The sequence below is a fragment of the Marmota flaviventris genome, chromosome 5 (genome assembly GCF_047511675.1).
Source record: "Marmota flaviventris isolate mMarFla1 chromosome 5, mMarFla1.hap1, whole genome shotgun sequence".
Classification (NCBI taxonomy): Eukaryota; Metazoa; Chordata; class Mammalia; order Rodentia; family Sciuridae; genus Marmota; species Marmota flaviventris.
In genome coordinates, this window is record NC_092502.1 from 73,045,235 (window position 1) to 73,062,794 (window position 17,560).

At 34.0% G+C, this 17,560-nt stretch overlaps 1 protein-coding gene and 1 non-coding gene across 5 annotated transcripts in view; both read right to left on the reverse strand.

Moving 5' to 3' along the window:
- The window catches only part of Apc (APC regulator of WNT signaling pathway), a 121,179-nt gene that overhangs the window by 91,867 nt on the left and 11,752 nt on the right, over positions 1-17,560 (reverse strand). The gene's annotated exons all lie outside the window — the stretch shown is intronic.
- LOC114086680 (small nucleolar RNA SNORA2/SNORA34 family) lies at positions 13,339-13,475 on the reverse strand. Its single transcript, XR_003581679.1, has one exon. It is a non-coding gene; the product is annotated as a small nucleolar RNA SNORA2/SNORA34 family (small nucleolar RNA).

Here is a 17,560-nt window from a genome sequence, read left to right on the forward strand (position 1 = left end):
ATAGCTTATGCAGACCCCACCTACCAGAAGCAAAGAATCTAGTTTCCCCCAAACTGTGATTTCAGTTGTACATAATGGTGGGATTTGTTGTTACATATTAGTATGTGCATATAATGTAACAATATTATTTGGTCAATATCCCTTCCCAGAAATTCTCCCCTCACTTCCCTCCTTCCACCTCCTTGTGAGGAGATTTGAAAAACCAGTAGGTCACTATCTCTGAACTTAAGGTGCAGGCAGTGGTATGTGCTGCCAGGGGTGAGAAGCATAAGTACTCTCTAGATTGTGCTGTCAAAGCTCCTCACCCCAATATAGAGGGAGACCATCTGGAAATTTAGAGCACTACACAGGCCTTGCTTAGATGTGTGTGTGTGTGGGGGGGGGATGGGAAACGTGGGGGGGATGGGAAACGTGGGGGGGGTGAGGGGTGGGGACGGGAAGGGGACAGGGACTTCTTCCTGTAACAAAGCTTTCTAGGCACCTTGTAAATATACTGGCAATTAACATGACAAAAACATGCAGAGAAATAGACATTAAAAATGTTTTTTTATCACATTAAGAAATCAAAGAAATAGCAATAAAAAGTACCATTTTCATCTATTAAATGGGCAATAATATTTTAAAATAACATTATATGATCAGGGAGAATACATGAAAATAAGCAGTATCTATCTTTCAAAAATTTTCTTAAAATGCTTATACCCAAACAAGACCAGTTAAAAGAAATGATCCTATGTACAATTCGATACATGCACAAAGACAGTCAGCATTATTTATACTATGAAATGTTTGAAAGAACCTCAATAAGTAGCACATACCTCCAATCCCAGTTATTTGGGAGGCTGAGGCAGAAGAATCAGGAGTTCCAGGACAGCCTGGACAATAAATACTGAGACCACATATCAAAAAACCCCCCAAAATCATGTTGTCAGCAAATAATGATAGTTTGAGTTCTTCTTTTCCTATTTGTATCCCTTTAATTTCTTTTGTCTAATTGCTCTAGCTATAGTGTCAAGGACTGTGTTGAATAGAAGTGGTAAAAGAGGGCATCCCTGTCTTGTTCCAGTTTTTAGAGGGAATGCTTCTAATTTTTCGTCATTTAGAATGATGTTGGCCTGAGGCTTAGCATAGATTGCTTTTACAATGTTGAGGCATGTTCCTACTATCCCGAGTTTTTCCTAGTGTTTTGAACATGAAAGGGTTCTGTATTTTGTCTGCCTCAATTGATATAATCATATGATTTTTATTTTTAAGTCTATTGATGTGATGAATTATATTTATTGATTTCTGAACCAACCTGGCATCCCTGGAATGAACCCTATTTGATCATGGTATATTTTTAATATGCTTTTGTATGTGATTTGCCAGAATTTTATTGAGAATTTTTGCATCAATGTTCATCAGGGATATTGGTGTGAAATTTTCTTTCCTTGATGTGTCTCTTCCTGGTTTTGGTATCAGGATGATATTAGCTTTGTAGAATGAGTTTGGAAGGGTTTCTTCCTTTTCTCTTTCATGGAATAATTTGAGGAGTGTTGGTATTAATTTTTCTTTGTAGGTCTTATAGAACTCCGCTGTGAATCCATTTGGTCCCAGGCTTTTCTTGGTTGGTAGGCTTTTGATGGTGTCTTCTATTTCCTTGCTTGAAATTGATGTTTAAATTGTGTATGTCTTCTTGACTCAGTTTGGGTTGATCATATGCCTCTAGAAATTTGTTGGTGTTTTTGAGGTTTTCTATTTTACTGGAGTATAAATTTTCAAAATAATCTCTAATTGTCTTCTGTGTTTCACTAGTGTCTGTCGTGATATTTCCTTTTTTATCACAAATTATAGTAATTTGAGTTTTCTCCCTCCTTCTTTTCATTAGGGTAGCTAAGGTTTGTCAAATTTATTTATTTTTTTTCAAAGAACCAGCTTTCTGTTTTGTCAATTTTTTGAATTGTTTCTTTTGTTTCATTGATTTCCATCCTGATTTTAATTACTTACTGTCTTCTACTACTTTTGGTGTTGGTTTGTTTTTCTTTTTCTAGGGCTTTGACGTGTAATGTTAGGTCATTTATTTGTTGACTTCTTCTTCTTTTAATGAATGAACTTAATGCAATAAGCTTTCCTCTTAGCACTGCCTTTATAACGTCCCAGACACTGGAAATCCATATGCAGCAAAATGAAAATAAACCCCTATCTGTCACCATGCACAAAACTCAACTCAAAGTGGATTAAGAACCTAGGATTTAGACCAGAGACCCTGTGCTTAATAGTGGAAAAAGTAGGCCTAAATCTTTATCACGTTGGATTGGGCCCTGACTTCCTAAAGAAGACTCTGAAAGTGTAAGAAATAAAATCAAGAATTAATACATGGGATGAACTCAAAGCTTATTCTCAGCAAAAGAAACAATGAGGTGAAGAGAGAGCCCACATTTTAGAAGCAAATTTTTGCCACACGCACGTCAGACAGAGTACTAATCTCCAGGATATATAAAGAACCAACATTCTTAATACCAAAAAACAAAACAAACAACCTAATCAATACATGGGCTAAGGAGCTGAACAGATACTTCTCAGAAGAAGATATATATTCAATCAACAAATAAATGAAAAAAATGTTCAACAACTCTAATAATTAGAGAAATGCAAATCAAAACTACTCTAAGATTTTATCTCATGCCAGTCAGAATGGCAGTTATCAAGAATACAGACAACAATAAATGTTGGTGGGGATGTGGGGGAAAAGGCACACTCGTACTTTGCTGGTGGGACTGCAAATTGATACAACCAATCTGGAAAGCAGTATGGAGAGTCCTTAGAAAACCTGGAATGGAACATTTGACCCAGCTATCCCACTCCTTGGTCTATATATACCCAAAGGACTTAAAATCAGCATACTATAGTAACGCAGCCACATCAATATTTATAGTGGCTCAATTCACAATAGCTAAACTGTGGAAGCAACCTAGACGCCCTTCAATAGATGCATGGATAAAGAAACTGGTACATATACACAATGGAATATTACTCAGCATTAAAAGAGAATAAAACTATGGCATTTGCAGGTAAAACTGCAAATGGATGGAGTTGGAGAATATCATGCTAAGTGAGGTAAGCCAATCCTAAAAAAACAAAGGCCAAAAGTTTTCTCTCATAAGTGGATACTGATCCATAATGGGGGTGCGGGTGGGGATGGAGAAAATGGAGGAACTTTGATGGGACAACGGGGAAGGAGGGATGGGGAGGGGGCATGGGGGCAGGAAAGATGGTGGAATGAGATGGATATCATTATCCTAAGTACATGTATGACTGCACATAGGTGTGACGCTACATTGTGTACACCCAGAGAAATGAAAAGTTGTGCTGCAGTTGTATACAAAGAATCAATATGAATTCTGCTGTCATATATACCTAATTAAAATAATTAATTAATTAAAAGAACAAACAAAGAACCTCAATAATTGCTAACAACTACTTGATTAACTATACTTTTGGTACATTCACAAATATGTGACATAATTATATAATTCATGATATAAGGTGTAAATGTAGAATATTTTGTTTTATACATGATACCAAGTAACTTTGGGGGAAAGAGTCCTGGGAATTGAAACTAGGGCTCCTAGTACTCTACCACAGAAATACACCCTAATCTTCTGCTTTTATTGTTGATTTTTAAACAAATTATACATGTACACAGAGAAGACCAGAAAGAGATAAACAAAATATCAAGTGTTCTTCCCTGGTGCTTGATTACAAGAATTTTAGTTTTTTTTCTGAATTTTATAAAATTCCCACAACCTAACACACATAATTTCTCTAATTTTTTTCAAATCCTAAGTATTTCTAGGTTGGATACAAATCCAAGTCATAACATTTGAAGGAGAGAAAGAGATTAATGTTTATTTCCCAACCTATGGTCAAAGGCAGAGTCAGATTTAGTAGAGGACAAGAATGTGTATAAATTGTGTGAGAGGATGTCTTTGTTTCTATCTGTCTTATCTCCTTTTCTGGATTTATGCCTCTTTCTTATGCCTCAGCACTTTCCTTCAACTCAAACTCTGCTCCCAAATCGTATGACTACTCCTTCATATCCTTCAGGTTTTGGCATAACTGTTACATTTTCAAAGAGACCTTTCATGATCACTTTATCAAGGCTGGTATCATCCCAAATACAAATGTTTTGTATTCAAAACTCTTGAAATCTGAAAAGTTCTATCTGCCTATGTATTCATTTTTCTTTCTCTGTCATTACTGTTTAACAACTGCAATATAAATTCCACGAGGACAGTAACCTAGATTTACCTGCACTGTTGTCTTTCTTGATTCTAGCATTTAGTTCATTTTGTTCAATATATAAATGTAGATGATATAATAATGAATACAATTCAATTTATAAATAGGGAACTAAGACATGTACAACAAAAGTTTTAATACAAGGTAATATACTGCTAAAGGATGAGAGACTAGATCATTTCTAGCTAGGTAATCAAGAAAATACTTAGAATGACATTTAGGAATTTTCAGGTCAGAAATTGAATCTTAGGTTAAAAATCTCAAACTTCATCCTATAGGCAACAGAAAAATGTTTCAAAAAAGGATACATGATTAGAACAGGATCTATAAAAATTAACAGTACTAGTATCTAGTTCCTCCAAGAAGAAATGATTAGAAATTAAATGCCTATTATTAGTAATTTACAGCTAAATTTAGTGGTAAAAGTGTTTATAACTGGAAAATATGTTTGCAGGGGGAAAAACCTACAGATGCATAGTTTATAAGGAATTTTACTTTATGTCATTCTAGAAATTTTGAGTTATTTATTAATTCTATATTGTTAATAAAACCATAAAAAGGCCACCTTTAGAAACCATTTACCCAATAAATAAAATACTCAAATATTTGTGAATAAGCAAGGAAAAATTTTCTCTAAATTCTTAACATATCCTAATCTGATAAAGCTCCAGTTTCATGGCATGCAAATCTTCATTAAGTTTTTTAAATTAAAAGTTTAAAAAAGACTTTGCTGGTTTTTATTAAAAGGTATATCTTGTATAATATTTTCAAACTTTAAACTTAAAACAGTTACAAAATTACTCCCAGAACTACAATTTTACAATATAAACTTATAAAATACATTCAAAGATACCAGTGACTTAAGGTCACCAAATCAACTTTAAATGGGAGGTTATGGTATACTATGAATTTGAGAGAACACAGAATAAGTGCTTTTTTTAGGAAAACTTTTCTTCTGGGAAAACAGTATTAAAATTACCTTAACATTTAATATATAAAATGCCTATATTATTTGATGAACCACTTATCAGTTTATAACACATAAATTATCTCCTTATTATTCATTCAATAAATTGAAAATCAATCAGAACTGATAAGGGAAACCCCAATTTTAACTAATGTTAAAACAAACATAGGACTGGGGTTGTGGCTCAGTGGTAGAGCCCTTTCCTGGCATGCGTGAAGCACTGGGTTTGATCCTCAATACCACATAAAAATAAAATAAAGGTATTGTGTTCACCTACAACTAAAAAATAAATGTTAAAAAAAAACACAGGGCCTAATAAAAGTGTTTATTTATTAAAACCAAACAATAGTATTATTTATTAAACCAAATCCTTGGGTTGAAAGACTTATTTTCATACCAATATCCCCAAATTCTTGCTTTGAATAGGCAACCCTAATAAATACAATTTCCTCTTTCGATATAGATTATCTTTTTTTCCCTTCTTTTTTGGTGCTGTTGATTTAACCCAGGGCCCTTCAAATGCTAACTATATGTTGTGCCACTGAGTTACACCCCCAGCCCAGATTAGCATTTTTAAAACCCAAACTTCATATTTGCTTTTATAAGTCTTTTTAAGCTTTTTTTGCCAAGTACTCCAAGGTAAGGGTAGAATTATCTGATGGGTCACATAGCTTTTACAGATGCAAAAAGATTAAAGAATTGGACTAAATTTCATTTCACAAATACCTTTCTCAATTGACACCAACCATGAATAACCGTCTTTACCTTATACTATTCTATAGCTCATAAAATAGAATAAAAAGCTTTTTCTCTTTTTTTCAAAGATCTGTTATTTAACTTAAACCAACAGATCTGCTCAATAAAACACTTGGGACTCTCACAGAAAAGGTTGGATACATGTTCTCTTACAATAGTGATCAAAGTTCTTCTTTTTTTAAAGGTCTCCTACGCATTGATAAGGCAATTTGGTAGGATTTGTTAACTATTTTACAGAAACAGTCTATATAAAATCTTACTTGCCTAAAAGCTAGAGGGGTTCCTCCTCCTCTTGGAATATTTTTTCCCTAACACTTTTCTGGCATTAAGAACAACAAAAAAAAATTTTTTTAATACTCAGGAAACCTGATTTCCACTGAGAAATAGAAATGAGTGGCATTTTCTTTTACTGTTTAAATCTTTAACTGTTGCATAGACAGCACTATTTTTAGGGTGTCACCATGATCAACAATAACAACAAAAAAATATAAACTACCCTTACCCCAAAATAATACATAATTATCTACTACTAGAAAGACCCCTCAAAAATTAGTATTCTCTGGACTGTGGTTGTAGCTCAGTGGTAGAAGGCTTGCCTAGCACATGTGAGGCATTGGGTTTGTTCTTCATTACCACATAAAAACAAACAAACAAAAAAAGCAGTTAAAAAATTAGTATTTCCTATCTTTTGCAGTATTCAAATGCTGACAAAATAGAAATCCAAACTCATTAGCACTGCATGTAAGGTCCTTTCTGATCTGGCCCTTCATACCTCTCCTTCCTTACTACTCTAGCTATATTTCAACCATTTGGACTCCGATGCACTTATCAACAATTTACTCAGTATTTCATCTACTGGAAGATATTTTTCCTGCTTTTCACCAGGCTAATGCTGACCCAGTTTTTAAGATCCAGTGTAGATGTCATTTCCCCAAAGCCTTCCCTAACACCTCCTGCCTGAGTTTAGATCTTCTCCTACAAGCCCCAATATGCTTCCAGACAGTTTACCACTTATCTCACACTTAGGATTATCAACTTATTGGTCTTTCTCAGTAGACTGTTTAAGGTCAAGACTCTTTTTGTCTTATAAGTAATCATTATATTCTCAATAGTTTTATTTTAGTATTCTGCCTGGTCCAGAGTAGGTCCTCAAATACTTATAAATTTCCAATGAACTACCTCTCTCCTACTTTGAGACCCAAACCTGTGAAGCTGTCTCTATCCCAAGCAGTCTGGTACTTCTCCCTTTATTCTCTGAAATCAGTGATGGACCCAACTTATACCTATTTCCCCCATTAGACTGTGAAATTCTGAACAAGGAGCTCTGTGTTCATCTTCACAATTTTAACAGCATTGTCCCAAGAACCTAGTAGAAATTAAATATTTGTTGAATGAATGAAGAGCACACCTTAAAAAATACAGGTAAAAAAAAGAACAAGCATAGGACAAACTGCTAATTTCTTTTTTATTTTTCCATATTTACTAATAATGAGACCAGAAAACTCTAGAAACATTTTGTACATGCTTTAGGATTAGGGATAGGGAGGGAGCCATTAAAAGATCAAATACTGCAACTTGGGAGGCTGAGGCAGGAAGGATCATAAGTTTAAGGCCAGCCTCAGCAATTTAGTGAGGCTCTAAGCAATTTAGTGAGACTCTGTCCAAAATAAAATGTGCTGAGCATGTGGCTCAGCACTAAAGCACCTCTGGGTTCAATCCCTAGTACCCACACCATACATCAATAAATTGGTCAATCAGTCAGTTAAATACTCCCGAGACAGGTCCTTATCACCTCAATTCCTGAAATGCTGTTTATTCTCATCTGAATTTGATACTTATTTCTAACCATTAAGCTCTTGATTCCCACAAAATTGCCAGTACCTTAAAAACAGGGAGGTACTACTTTAATTGCCTGGCAAAACAGAGGAGGGGCTGTAATGGTAAGAAGGAAAACCTACTCTAGAACAATAAGGAGAGATGAAATGTTTCTGAGATCCCAAATTCAAAAGGTGAAAGAATTTTCCTTTAGAAATAGTGTTATCCAATCTTATATGGGGCTCTTATGGCAGTTAATACTGCACATGAATTAAATGGCCTTTTATGGGAAGAGCTTGGGATATAATCATCATGATCAACGATGTTATTCTTATGGGACCATGCCAGATGTTTGGAGTTTTGAACTCCAATTCCTTCTCCTCCATGTTTTCCCACTCCCACAAAAGAAAACCCAAATTTCACAACAGGCTTGATATGGTGCTTAATATATTTACTAAAATAACACAAATTTATGTAACTCACAAAATCGAACTGTATACTTTAGTACTACATATTAAAAATGCAAGATTAATGTACCAATAAAATAATCAACTTTTCTGTAACTTCAAGCTCTTCAATTTGATTAAAACCTGATGACATCACTTTCTTTTCAGCTTTCTCAAGGGGAGATTTTTTTTTTTTTTTCACTTATATCTCCTATACTTTAAGTCAGGAGGCAGGAAGAATAAGATACTGAAGAGGTCCAAGAAAGCAAAAGATGTGCTCCCTGAGTCCAGTTACCACCTCCAAACCATTTCTTTTACTTTATTAAAGACCCAAGATCTTCTACTATATTACTCACGTCTGTATCCTCTATTGTAACAATAATTCTCCTTTTTTCCCCCTTGGTACAAGGGATTGAACCCAAGGACTTTTAACCACAGAGCCACATCCCCAGGCCTTTTTATATTTTATTTTGAGATAGGTCTCACTAAGTCATTTAGGCCCTCACTAAATTTCTGAGGCTGACTGTGAACTTGTGATCCTCCTGCTTCAGCCTCCTGAGCTCTGGGATTACAGGTGTACGCCACAGGCTGTATTCTCCATTCTTATCTGCATTATCAATCTCAGTAATTTCAAAGTCTGTATCTACTACTCTGGCTTCACAGTTCATTAATTACTTCCCAATACTTACTTCCTTGATCCACTCAAGACTCCTGTCATCATCAATAATGGCATCAACTCCAAAATCTTAAACAAAATCTCAATAACTAAATCTCCCATCTTTGAAATATCCTTTTCTTGACCTCTATCTAGTTCATTCTACTATTTCCAAATTCAACATTCTTTTACCTTATTGAGTTCTCCAATCCAATAAAATATGTTCTTATAATTTTCCACTATTCATTACCTTCATCTTTACTTTCCTCTTTAAAGTCAACAATAACCACTCCTTTCAAACTTCCAAATCTCTTACTCCTCTTTCCCTTTATTATATTTACCTGGTAAAATCACAACTTTGGTTGAACTGAGCTAATTCACTTTTGCATGTCTTCACTACAGCAACTTATTACACAGCAAGAGGGATAACAGGACTGGCTGTTTCAGAGTTATAAACTAGAAAGGGCAGTCAACACTGCGTAGAGGAGTACTCTAGTTCCAAGAAAGTTTTCTTTCCCACACTCTAAATAAATTCTTCATGTCTTCTTTGTCTCCTCAAACCTGTAACAGACCTATTTTACTATCTATTCCTTTCTAAGTTAAAGGACTACTACACTGAGAATACAAAAGCATTGAAGAGAAATTCCCTTACATTTCTCCTATAAACTTACTTCCTTACTGTATACATATACGTACTTCTTTACTGTTTAAGTTCCCTGCTCCCATCAATGGTTAATACCTCCATTTGTGGATTTCAATTACTCTTGTCTTCTTTAAGAAATCAAATTTTATTAAGTCCCTCTCTCTGCTATGTAATAATTTTCTTCTTTTTACTGGATTATTCTTATGAACACACAAACATGATCTAGTATTACTAATCTTTACAAATTCTTCCTTGACCTTAAACTCATCTTTCATTAGATAGGATCCCATTTTTTTTTTTTTTGCTTCAATATCACACCAATATTTCTTCATCTAGTGGCTTTCATTTTCTCTCTCTAGTTATCCTAAGCCTAAACAATTTCCTTAAGTGCAACTGTGAGGGACACCAATAATTACTAACATGACCAAATTCCATTATCTTAATATTCTTAGTAAAATTTGATAAAGCTAATTATTCTCTTTTTCCTTAAATATATTTTTTTATTTTAGCTTCCATTACACATTCTCCTGGTTTTCCTCCTTCCTCCATTTTCATTTAATGGCTCTGTTTCTTCACTAGTCTAATAGATGGGAGTACCCCAGAGCTTGTTCTAGGATTGCCTTCTCTCTTCATTGTTTTCTCACTTAATCTCATGGATTTAAATGTCAACTAGATGGTGCTAAATCTCAAATTTATATCTTCTTTCTAATACTCTCATCTGGATACGCAACTATCTCTCTGATATTTTATGTTGAAGTCTAAATGAGACATTTAATCTAAACATACATTCAATCCACACATCTCCATGCTCCCGTATCACTCCACACAAACACCTTATAGAATTAAATTTTTCAAATTCTTACTCCTCTGAAGATTACCATCATACATAACAAATGGTTAATTTTTTTCTCAGTTCCATCTTATAATCCACACTATTCTAGCAACACAAATATTCTATTCTTAAACTTATAATCAGAATTCACAACTTTGTGAATGAAAGATACCCTATATCCACTAAGATCTGGATGACACTTGGATCCAATGGCTAGACTGAAGTAATAATATCTACAGTAGAGGGAACTAAGATTTTTGTGTATTTGTGATGGCTAATTTTCTGAATCAACCTGACTGGTAAAAGATATCCAAATAGTTGCTAAGCATTATTTCTGGATGTATCTATGAGGGTGTTTCTAGAAAAGATTAGCATTTGAATCAGAAGAATGAGTTAAACAAGACTTGTCCTAAGCAATGTGGGCATGCATTATCCAACCTACTGAAAGTGCAGACCCAAAGAAAAAAGGAAGAGGAAGGGTGAATTCTATTTTTTCCATTGGGCCGGGACATATATCTTCTACTCTAGGACAGTAAGAACTGGTTCTCAGGGCTTCCAATTCCAGGACATTCATCAGCCCTCTCATTACTCCCCACTTCATTCTCAGGCTTTCAGACTCATGAATTACACCTGCATTTTCCTGGGTCTTCAGCTTACAGATAGTACTTTTTGTGGGGGTAAGGGGGAGTTACTGGGGATTTAACCCAGGAGCAATTTGTCACTAAGCTTCATCCACAGCCCTTTGCTTAGGGTCTTTCTAAATTGCTGAGGCTGGCCTTGAACTTGTGATTTTTCTGTTTCAGTCTCCTGAGCCCCTGAAATTACAGGCATGAGCCACTGTGCCTTGCCAGACAGCACTTATGAGGGACTTCTGGGCTTCCATAACCCCATAAACTCATTCTCACAATAATCTCTTCTCTAAATGCCTCTCATGCATTCCCCCCTCCTTCCTATGGGTTCTGTTTCTCTGAAGAACAGTCTAATAAAGCTAGAAAATGTGTATTGCAGTATCTAAGAGAAACTGGGTGTGGTGGTGCATGCCTGTAATCCCAGCAATTCCAGGGGCTGAGGCAGGAGGAATTAAAAGTTTGAGGCTTAGGAAGACACCGTCTCAAAATAAAATAAGGGCTGGGGGTTCAATTCCAGAAAAAGAAAAGGAAGGAAGGAAGGAAGACTAACATTCAAATACTTAAGTTGTTTTAGGCCACACCCATTTTAAACATAAAATTCAGCTTTGTCAGGAAAACAGACTTTTAAAATACCATATCTTGCAGCAGATATTACATGAATATGGTACACATTTTTAAAAGTACAAGAAAACATGTATGAAACTAAAGTAAATCTATACTTGTTCCTCAACCATCTATAGAGGCAGAGGTAGTCACTATTATCAGTTTCTTTTCTGTCTTTTCGAACTCTAGTCCTCAGAAACTGCTACAGACAGTCTGGACAAAAAAATGTATATTATTATAGTAAAATCTAATTTGTGCTTTCATTAAATATTAGTATTATAGAACATGACATACTTAGGAATTTTGAATGATATTTAAGCTATATTTTTAATTTCAAAACTTTATTATAAAGCAGATACTAGACGAGGATAAACAGCCTTCTATTTAAATCTGATCATATAATAATACTTCAGTGTGGAAATCTAACAGAAGTGAGCCCATGGTAAGAGGTAATTAGGAACGAACAGGTTAGGTGTGTCAGATTACAGCCGTATAAGCAGATGGGTTGTATGGAATTTCCATTACGGATTACCAGCGTAAGGTGAGAGAATCTAGATATTTTACTAATTCCCTGTTTACATAAGCAACTTTTATTGACTTTACTGGGGCTAGAGGATTCACTTTCACGTTCACTTGCTCACTCACATGGCTGGCTGGCAAATTGGCAGTGGTTTGGACCCCAAGTTGGTCTCTCCACAGGGTAATTTAAGTATTCTCATGACAATGTACTAGCTGGTTCCAGAGTGAGCAATATATAGAGTATTCTATTACTGTCCTGTAATACCTTACTGGTCACCCACATAGGCTCTATTCAACATAGGCGAGAACTAGGAAAGCCATGAAAAACCAGAACTCCCCCATTTAAGTAAGGATTAAAGCAGCATTCTTGTTTTTAGTGTCCTGGTAATCTCAAGGTGAGTTTGTACAAAAAGGTCTATGGCTTTTACAATGCTATACAACCTTTTTATTATTTATGCCCTACTTAGGAAAATGCTTGTTTGATTATCAAGCTTTTTGCAGTAATTTTTAAAACTATATTTACTCTCTGATGAGAAAACATATTATGTAAAGACACTAATACTAGCTTTCTCTTTGATGGGGGCAGGGTATAGTATTGGGGATTTAACCCAGGGGTGCTCTACCACTGAGCAACATCCCCAATCCTTTTTATTTTTTATTTTGAGATGAGATCTCACTAAGTTGCCCAGACTGGACTCAAACTTGAGGTCAATCCCCAGTGCTGGGAACTGAACCCATGCCTGTTAGTAAGTGCTCTACCTCTGAGCTGTATCTTTAGCTTATTACATTTTTTAGCCTACCAAATAAGACGCTATCCTGATATTTTATTAATACCTACTATTAAATTTAAGGCCAAGAAGCAAGTTAAGTGTTACAACTCTAGTAACAACCAAGATGACATGACAAGAAACAAACTGGCTTTGGTAACATAAAAGTAGAATATGGTTTTCTAAATTTTGTGTACAGGTGAGTTTTAGAAAAGTTACCTGATAGAAGCTCCCTGTATCACTTCAGAAAATATATTTTAAAAATACATTGTTAAAACAGTTTGTTTTCATTCCGTAAACATAAAAACTAAATCACAAGAAGGTTAAATGATTTGTCCTAATTTAGTTAAAGACAGAGCCAAACACTTGAATCCAGTTTTCTTTTTCTATTGAACCACGGTCAACAATTCTTTTTTCCCCCCTTCAGATGTTTCTTTCTATTGAATTGACTATTACACTTCTAAAGTTCTGAAGTAGCCAACAGACCATAAAAAGACATTACTTTAGGCTCCTGCTTGAAACCAACAGCTTCAACAAACTTCTGGCCTTGATTCAGGGCCAATCAACTAATTCCTACATACAAATCTGAATATATTTACCATTAACAGAAAGTATCAACCATGATAGCAGTGATTGGTCCTTAATTTCAATAAAAATAGTCTACTCTGGACAAATAACAAGTGAGTATAAATGTATTAAGTATGAAAAAATTTGCATGCCTTAATTAAAGTAAATGATGATTATGGATAACATAAATAATGAACCAGAAGCCACAACTACTAGGTTTACATAGGGCCTTCAACAACTTCATTAAAAACAGATAAAAAAGCCAAGTAAAAGATTTTAATCTGCAACTGAGTAAAACTGAAATAAATTTAAAAAAACCAAAAAACTATTATAGTCGGGCACACCTATAATCCCAGTGATTCAGGAAGCTGAGACAGAAGGATAACAGTAATTTAGTGAGGCCTTAAACAACTTACTGAGACAAATAAAAATAAAAAATAAAAAAGGGCTAGAGATGTAGCTCAGTAGTAAAGCACCCCTGTGTTAAATCCCTGGTACAAATAAAACATACACACACACACACACAAACATTACACACAACAATCTACTTTACCAGGCACATATAAGTAATATATATCAAACATAGATGAAAGGGACCCTTTTCCCACCTAGCTATTCTTATCAATTCCTTACATTTAACATTTTGTCAAGAGAATTTTCATGGTTTAAGTCTAGTTCTTAAGGTCTTAAGAATAATAATATTTAATTAACAGGCTGTCACCTGAATTGAGATGTAAATTTTCTGTCAAAGATCTAATTCTATGCTAAGTCAAGAATCTCATCAGTCCAATATAAACTAATAGGAAATCAAAACACATAATAACTTATCATCAAATATTATTAAGTTGTGGGAAATTTTTTTTAACAATATGTAATTCCAGAAAGTACGACAATGAAGGAATAACTGAATTTTGAAGCTACCATGATATGTTATATTGATAAACACACCTGATTTTTCTACCATATCACTTGGTTTTTGAGTAAGTATTACATTTCTGTGAAAATTCCTACTAGTTTCAACTGAGACCCAACTTAATAGCTGGTTAGAATTCATGTGTTCTCGGTGAATATTCAACCAAATTAGTACAATAATTAAAATAAATTTGTAGATTTTGTCCATAGTGACACTTTTCCAACCTGTAAGTTTACTTATGGCTGACACATCTTCAAGTGCTGTTGATATATAAAATGATGTATGTTAGAGAAGGCAAAGGAAAAACTCTTGTGTTAAAACTAAGAAACTCTTGAAGAAGTGCTATTGAAATACTTTAAATTATATCAGTCTCTGAAATTAAACTATGGCAAAGACAAGATAAAAGAATGACTTAGAAAACATGGGTAGAATGCCATAAACCTAATTAAAGATACCAATATCAAGATCTAATAAACACCAAAGAACACAATAGGGAAAATGTGTGTTATAGTAGTAAGGCAACAATAACAAAATTTTGGAAACGAGATAATAAGAACATTGGCTAAATATGTAAAATGCTATTATAGCAGCAGCACAGTATCATTCATACACTGTCTGAGGTACTTACTCTAGAATAATTACTGTTTTACAGAGGGTATTATTGAAGTAAAAATCTTCAGAAAATGCATACGGGTTGTGTATCCTAATCTGAAAAATCCCAAATACTCCAAAATTCAAAACTTTTGGAGTGTTGATATGATGTTATAAATGGCAAATTCCACACTTGACCTCATATGACAGCTCACAGTTAAAATGCAGACACACTAAAAATACCACATAGGAGCAGAGGATGTAGTCAGTGGTAAAGTGTGTGCTTAACATATGCAAATCCCAGAGTTTGATCCCTAGCACCATAAAAAGAATTTTAAAAAAACATATAAGATTACTCAAGACATGCATACATATATATTCCAAATTTTAAAAAATTCAAAATCCTAAATACTTTTAGTCTCAAGTATTTTTTAGTAAAGGATACTCAACCCATATGACAGTCTACTCAGGAATAGCACAGACATTAATAAATGCTGAGATTGAAGGCCAAAACAGTTTTACATCTGAATTTAGTCACAGATAGAAAACTTAAAGAAATTAAAATACTAGACTAATGAATTTAACTTAGGAAGTCTAAAATTAATTGTTTGTAATGAATATATGATTAATCAAGGTGCATTAATAAATCTTAGTATATTAATAAATTAATTAATCAGCATTAATAAATCTTAGTATATTGTTATTGATAAATCATCAGCTATACCTAGTAGAATGATACAGCTGAAAAAACCTTAAGGAATTACTAATAAGGGGGAAAGTCTGAATTTTAGTCTACTATAACTTAAGCAAGTTACTCACCTCCCTCGGGTTTCTGATTTCATACTCCTAAGACAAGATGAGTGGGATTGGAAGGCACAAGAGAGATTTTACCAAATCTAGAGTTACTTTTGATTCTAAAATTCTCTCTCCTCCTCATTTCATCCCTCAGTTTTCTAAAGACAAGTGAGCAAATCTAAAACAAAGAGTTATTTCAATCTAACAAAGCAGGGAAGTAAAGAAACTATAATTAACATGAATCATCAACTTAGTGTCTTCTTTTAGCAGAGAAAAAACAAACAAGTAAACAAATTCAGAAGTTCTAGGCTTCCTTATAAGAGGTGTTTTGCATTTTGTTGATGTATCAATTTAAACGCAAAGAGAGATGGTATTTCATACTAATAGCTATGACTTATAACAAGTCAAATCGTTATTAAATTTTCATCACCATCCTCCCACTCAAGAACTGCCCTCAAATGAATGCCCACATTAATGTAAAGACCACTATAGTTTAGTTTGCCTAGAATTTCTAATCTGTATGTTTGACTTCCATTTTTATCTTTTTTATTTATATATAATAGCGGAATGCATTACAATTCTTATTACATATATAGAGCACAATTTTTCATATCTCTGGTTGTATACATAGTATATTCACACCAATTCGTATCTTCATACATGTATCCTGGATAATAATGATCATCACATTCAACCATCATTAATTACTCCATACCTCCTCACTTCCCCTCTAACCCTTCTGCCCTATCTAGAGTTCATCTATTCCTCCCATGCTCCTTCTCCCTATTCCACTATGAATCAGCCTCCTTATATCAAAGAAAACATTTGGCATTTGTTTTTTTTTAGGAGTAGCTAACTTCACTTAGCATTATTTTCTCTAACTCCATCCATTTACCTGCAAATGCTATGATTTTATTCTTTTTTATTGCTGAGTAATATTCCATTGTGTATATATGCCACATTTTTTTTTATCCATTCATCTATTGAAGGGCATCGAGGTTGGTTCCACAATTTACCTATTGTGAATTGTGCTGCTATAAACATTGATGTGGCTGTGTCCCTGTAGTATGCTGTTTTTAATTGACTTCCATTTTTAATGGATTTAACGCTGAATTAAAATTTAAATTACATATGTAATATTTTAATAGTTCTTTATTTAATTAAGCCTATGGCATTCTACCCATCTCTTTCTTGTCATTCTTTTCATTTCTTCTGATATCATTTTTAGTGTTTCAATAGCATTCAATTTACATTAATGTAAAGACTACTATAGCTTAGTTTGCCTAGAATTTCTAATATATATATTTGACATCCATATTTAATGGATTTAATTCTAAATTTAAATTACACAGGTAATATTTTAAAGATATATTGATAAGAGTAAAAAAATCATATTTTGTCCCTGAAATGTGAAAGAATACAAAATAAAAATCAGGACATCCACATAGCACAAAAAGAATGCTAATCTTAATTATGAAAAATAAACTCCAGGGGCTGGGGATGTGGCTCAAGCGGTAGCACGCTCGCTTGGCATGCGTACGGCCCGGGTTCAATCCTCAGCAACACATACAAACAAAGATGTTGTGTCTGCCGAAAACTAAAAAATAAATATTAAAAAATAAAAAATAAAATAAACTCCAACTTCCCAAAAAGAATACTACAGGACAAACTTGTTTATAGTTCCTTCTCAGCTCAGTGTATTCTCCCTCTAACCCCACATAATCCTACTCCCAAAATGTTCATATTATGTTCTGTTTGCTTACAAAAAGGACAATTCCTGC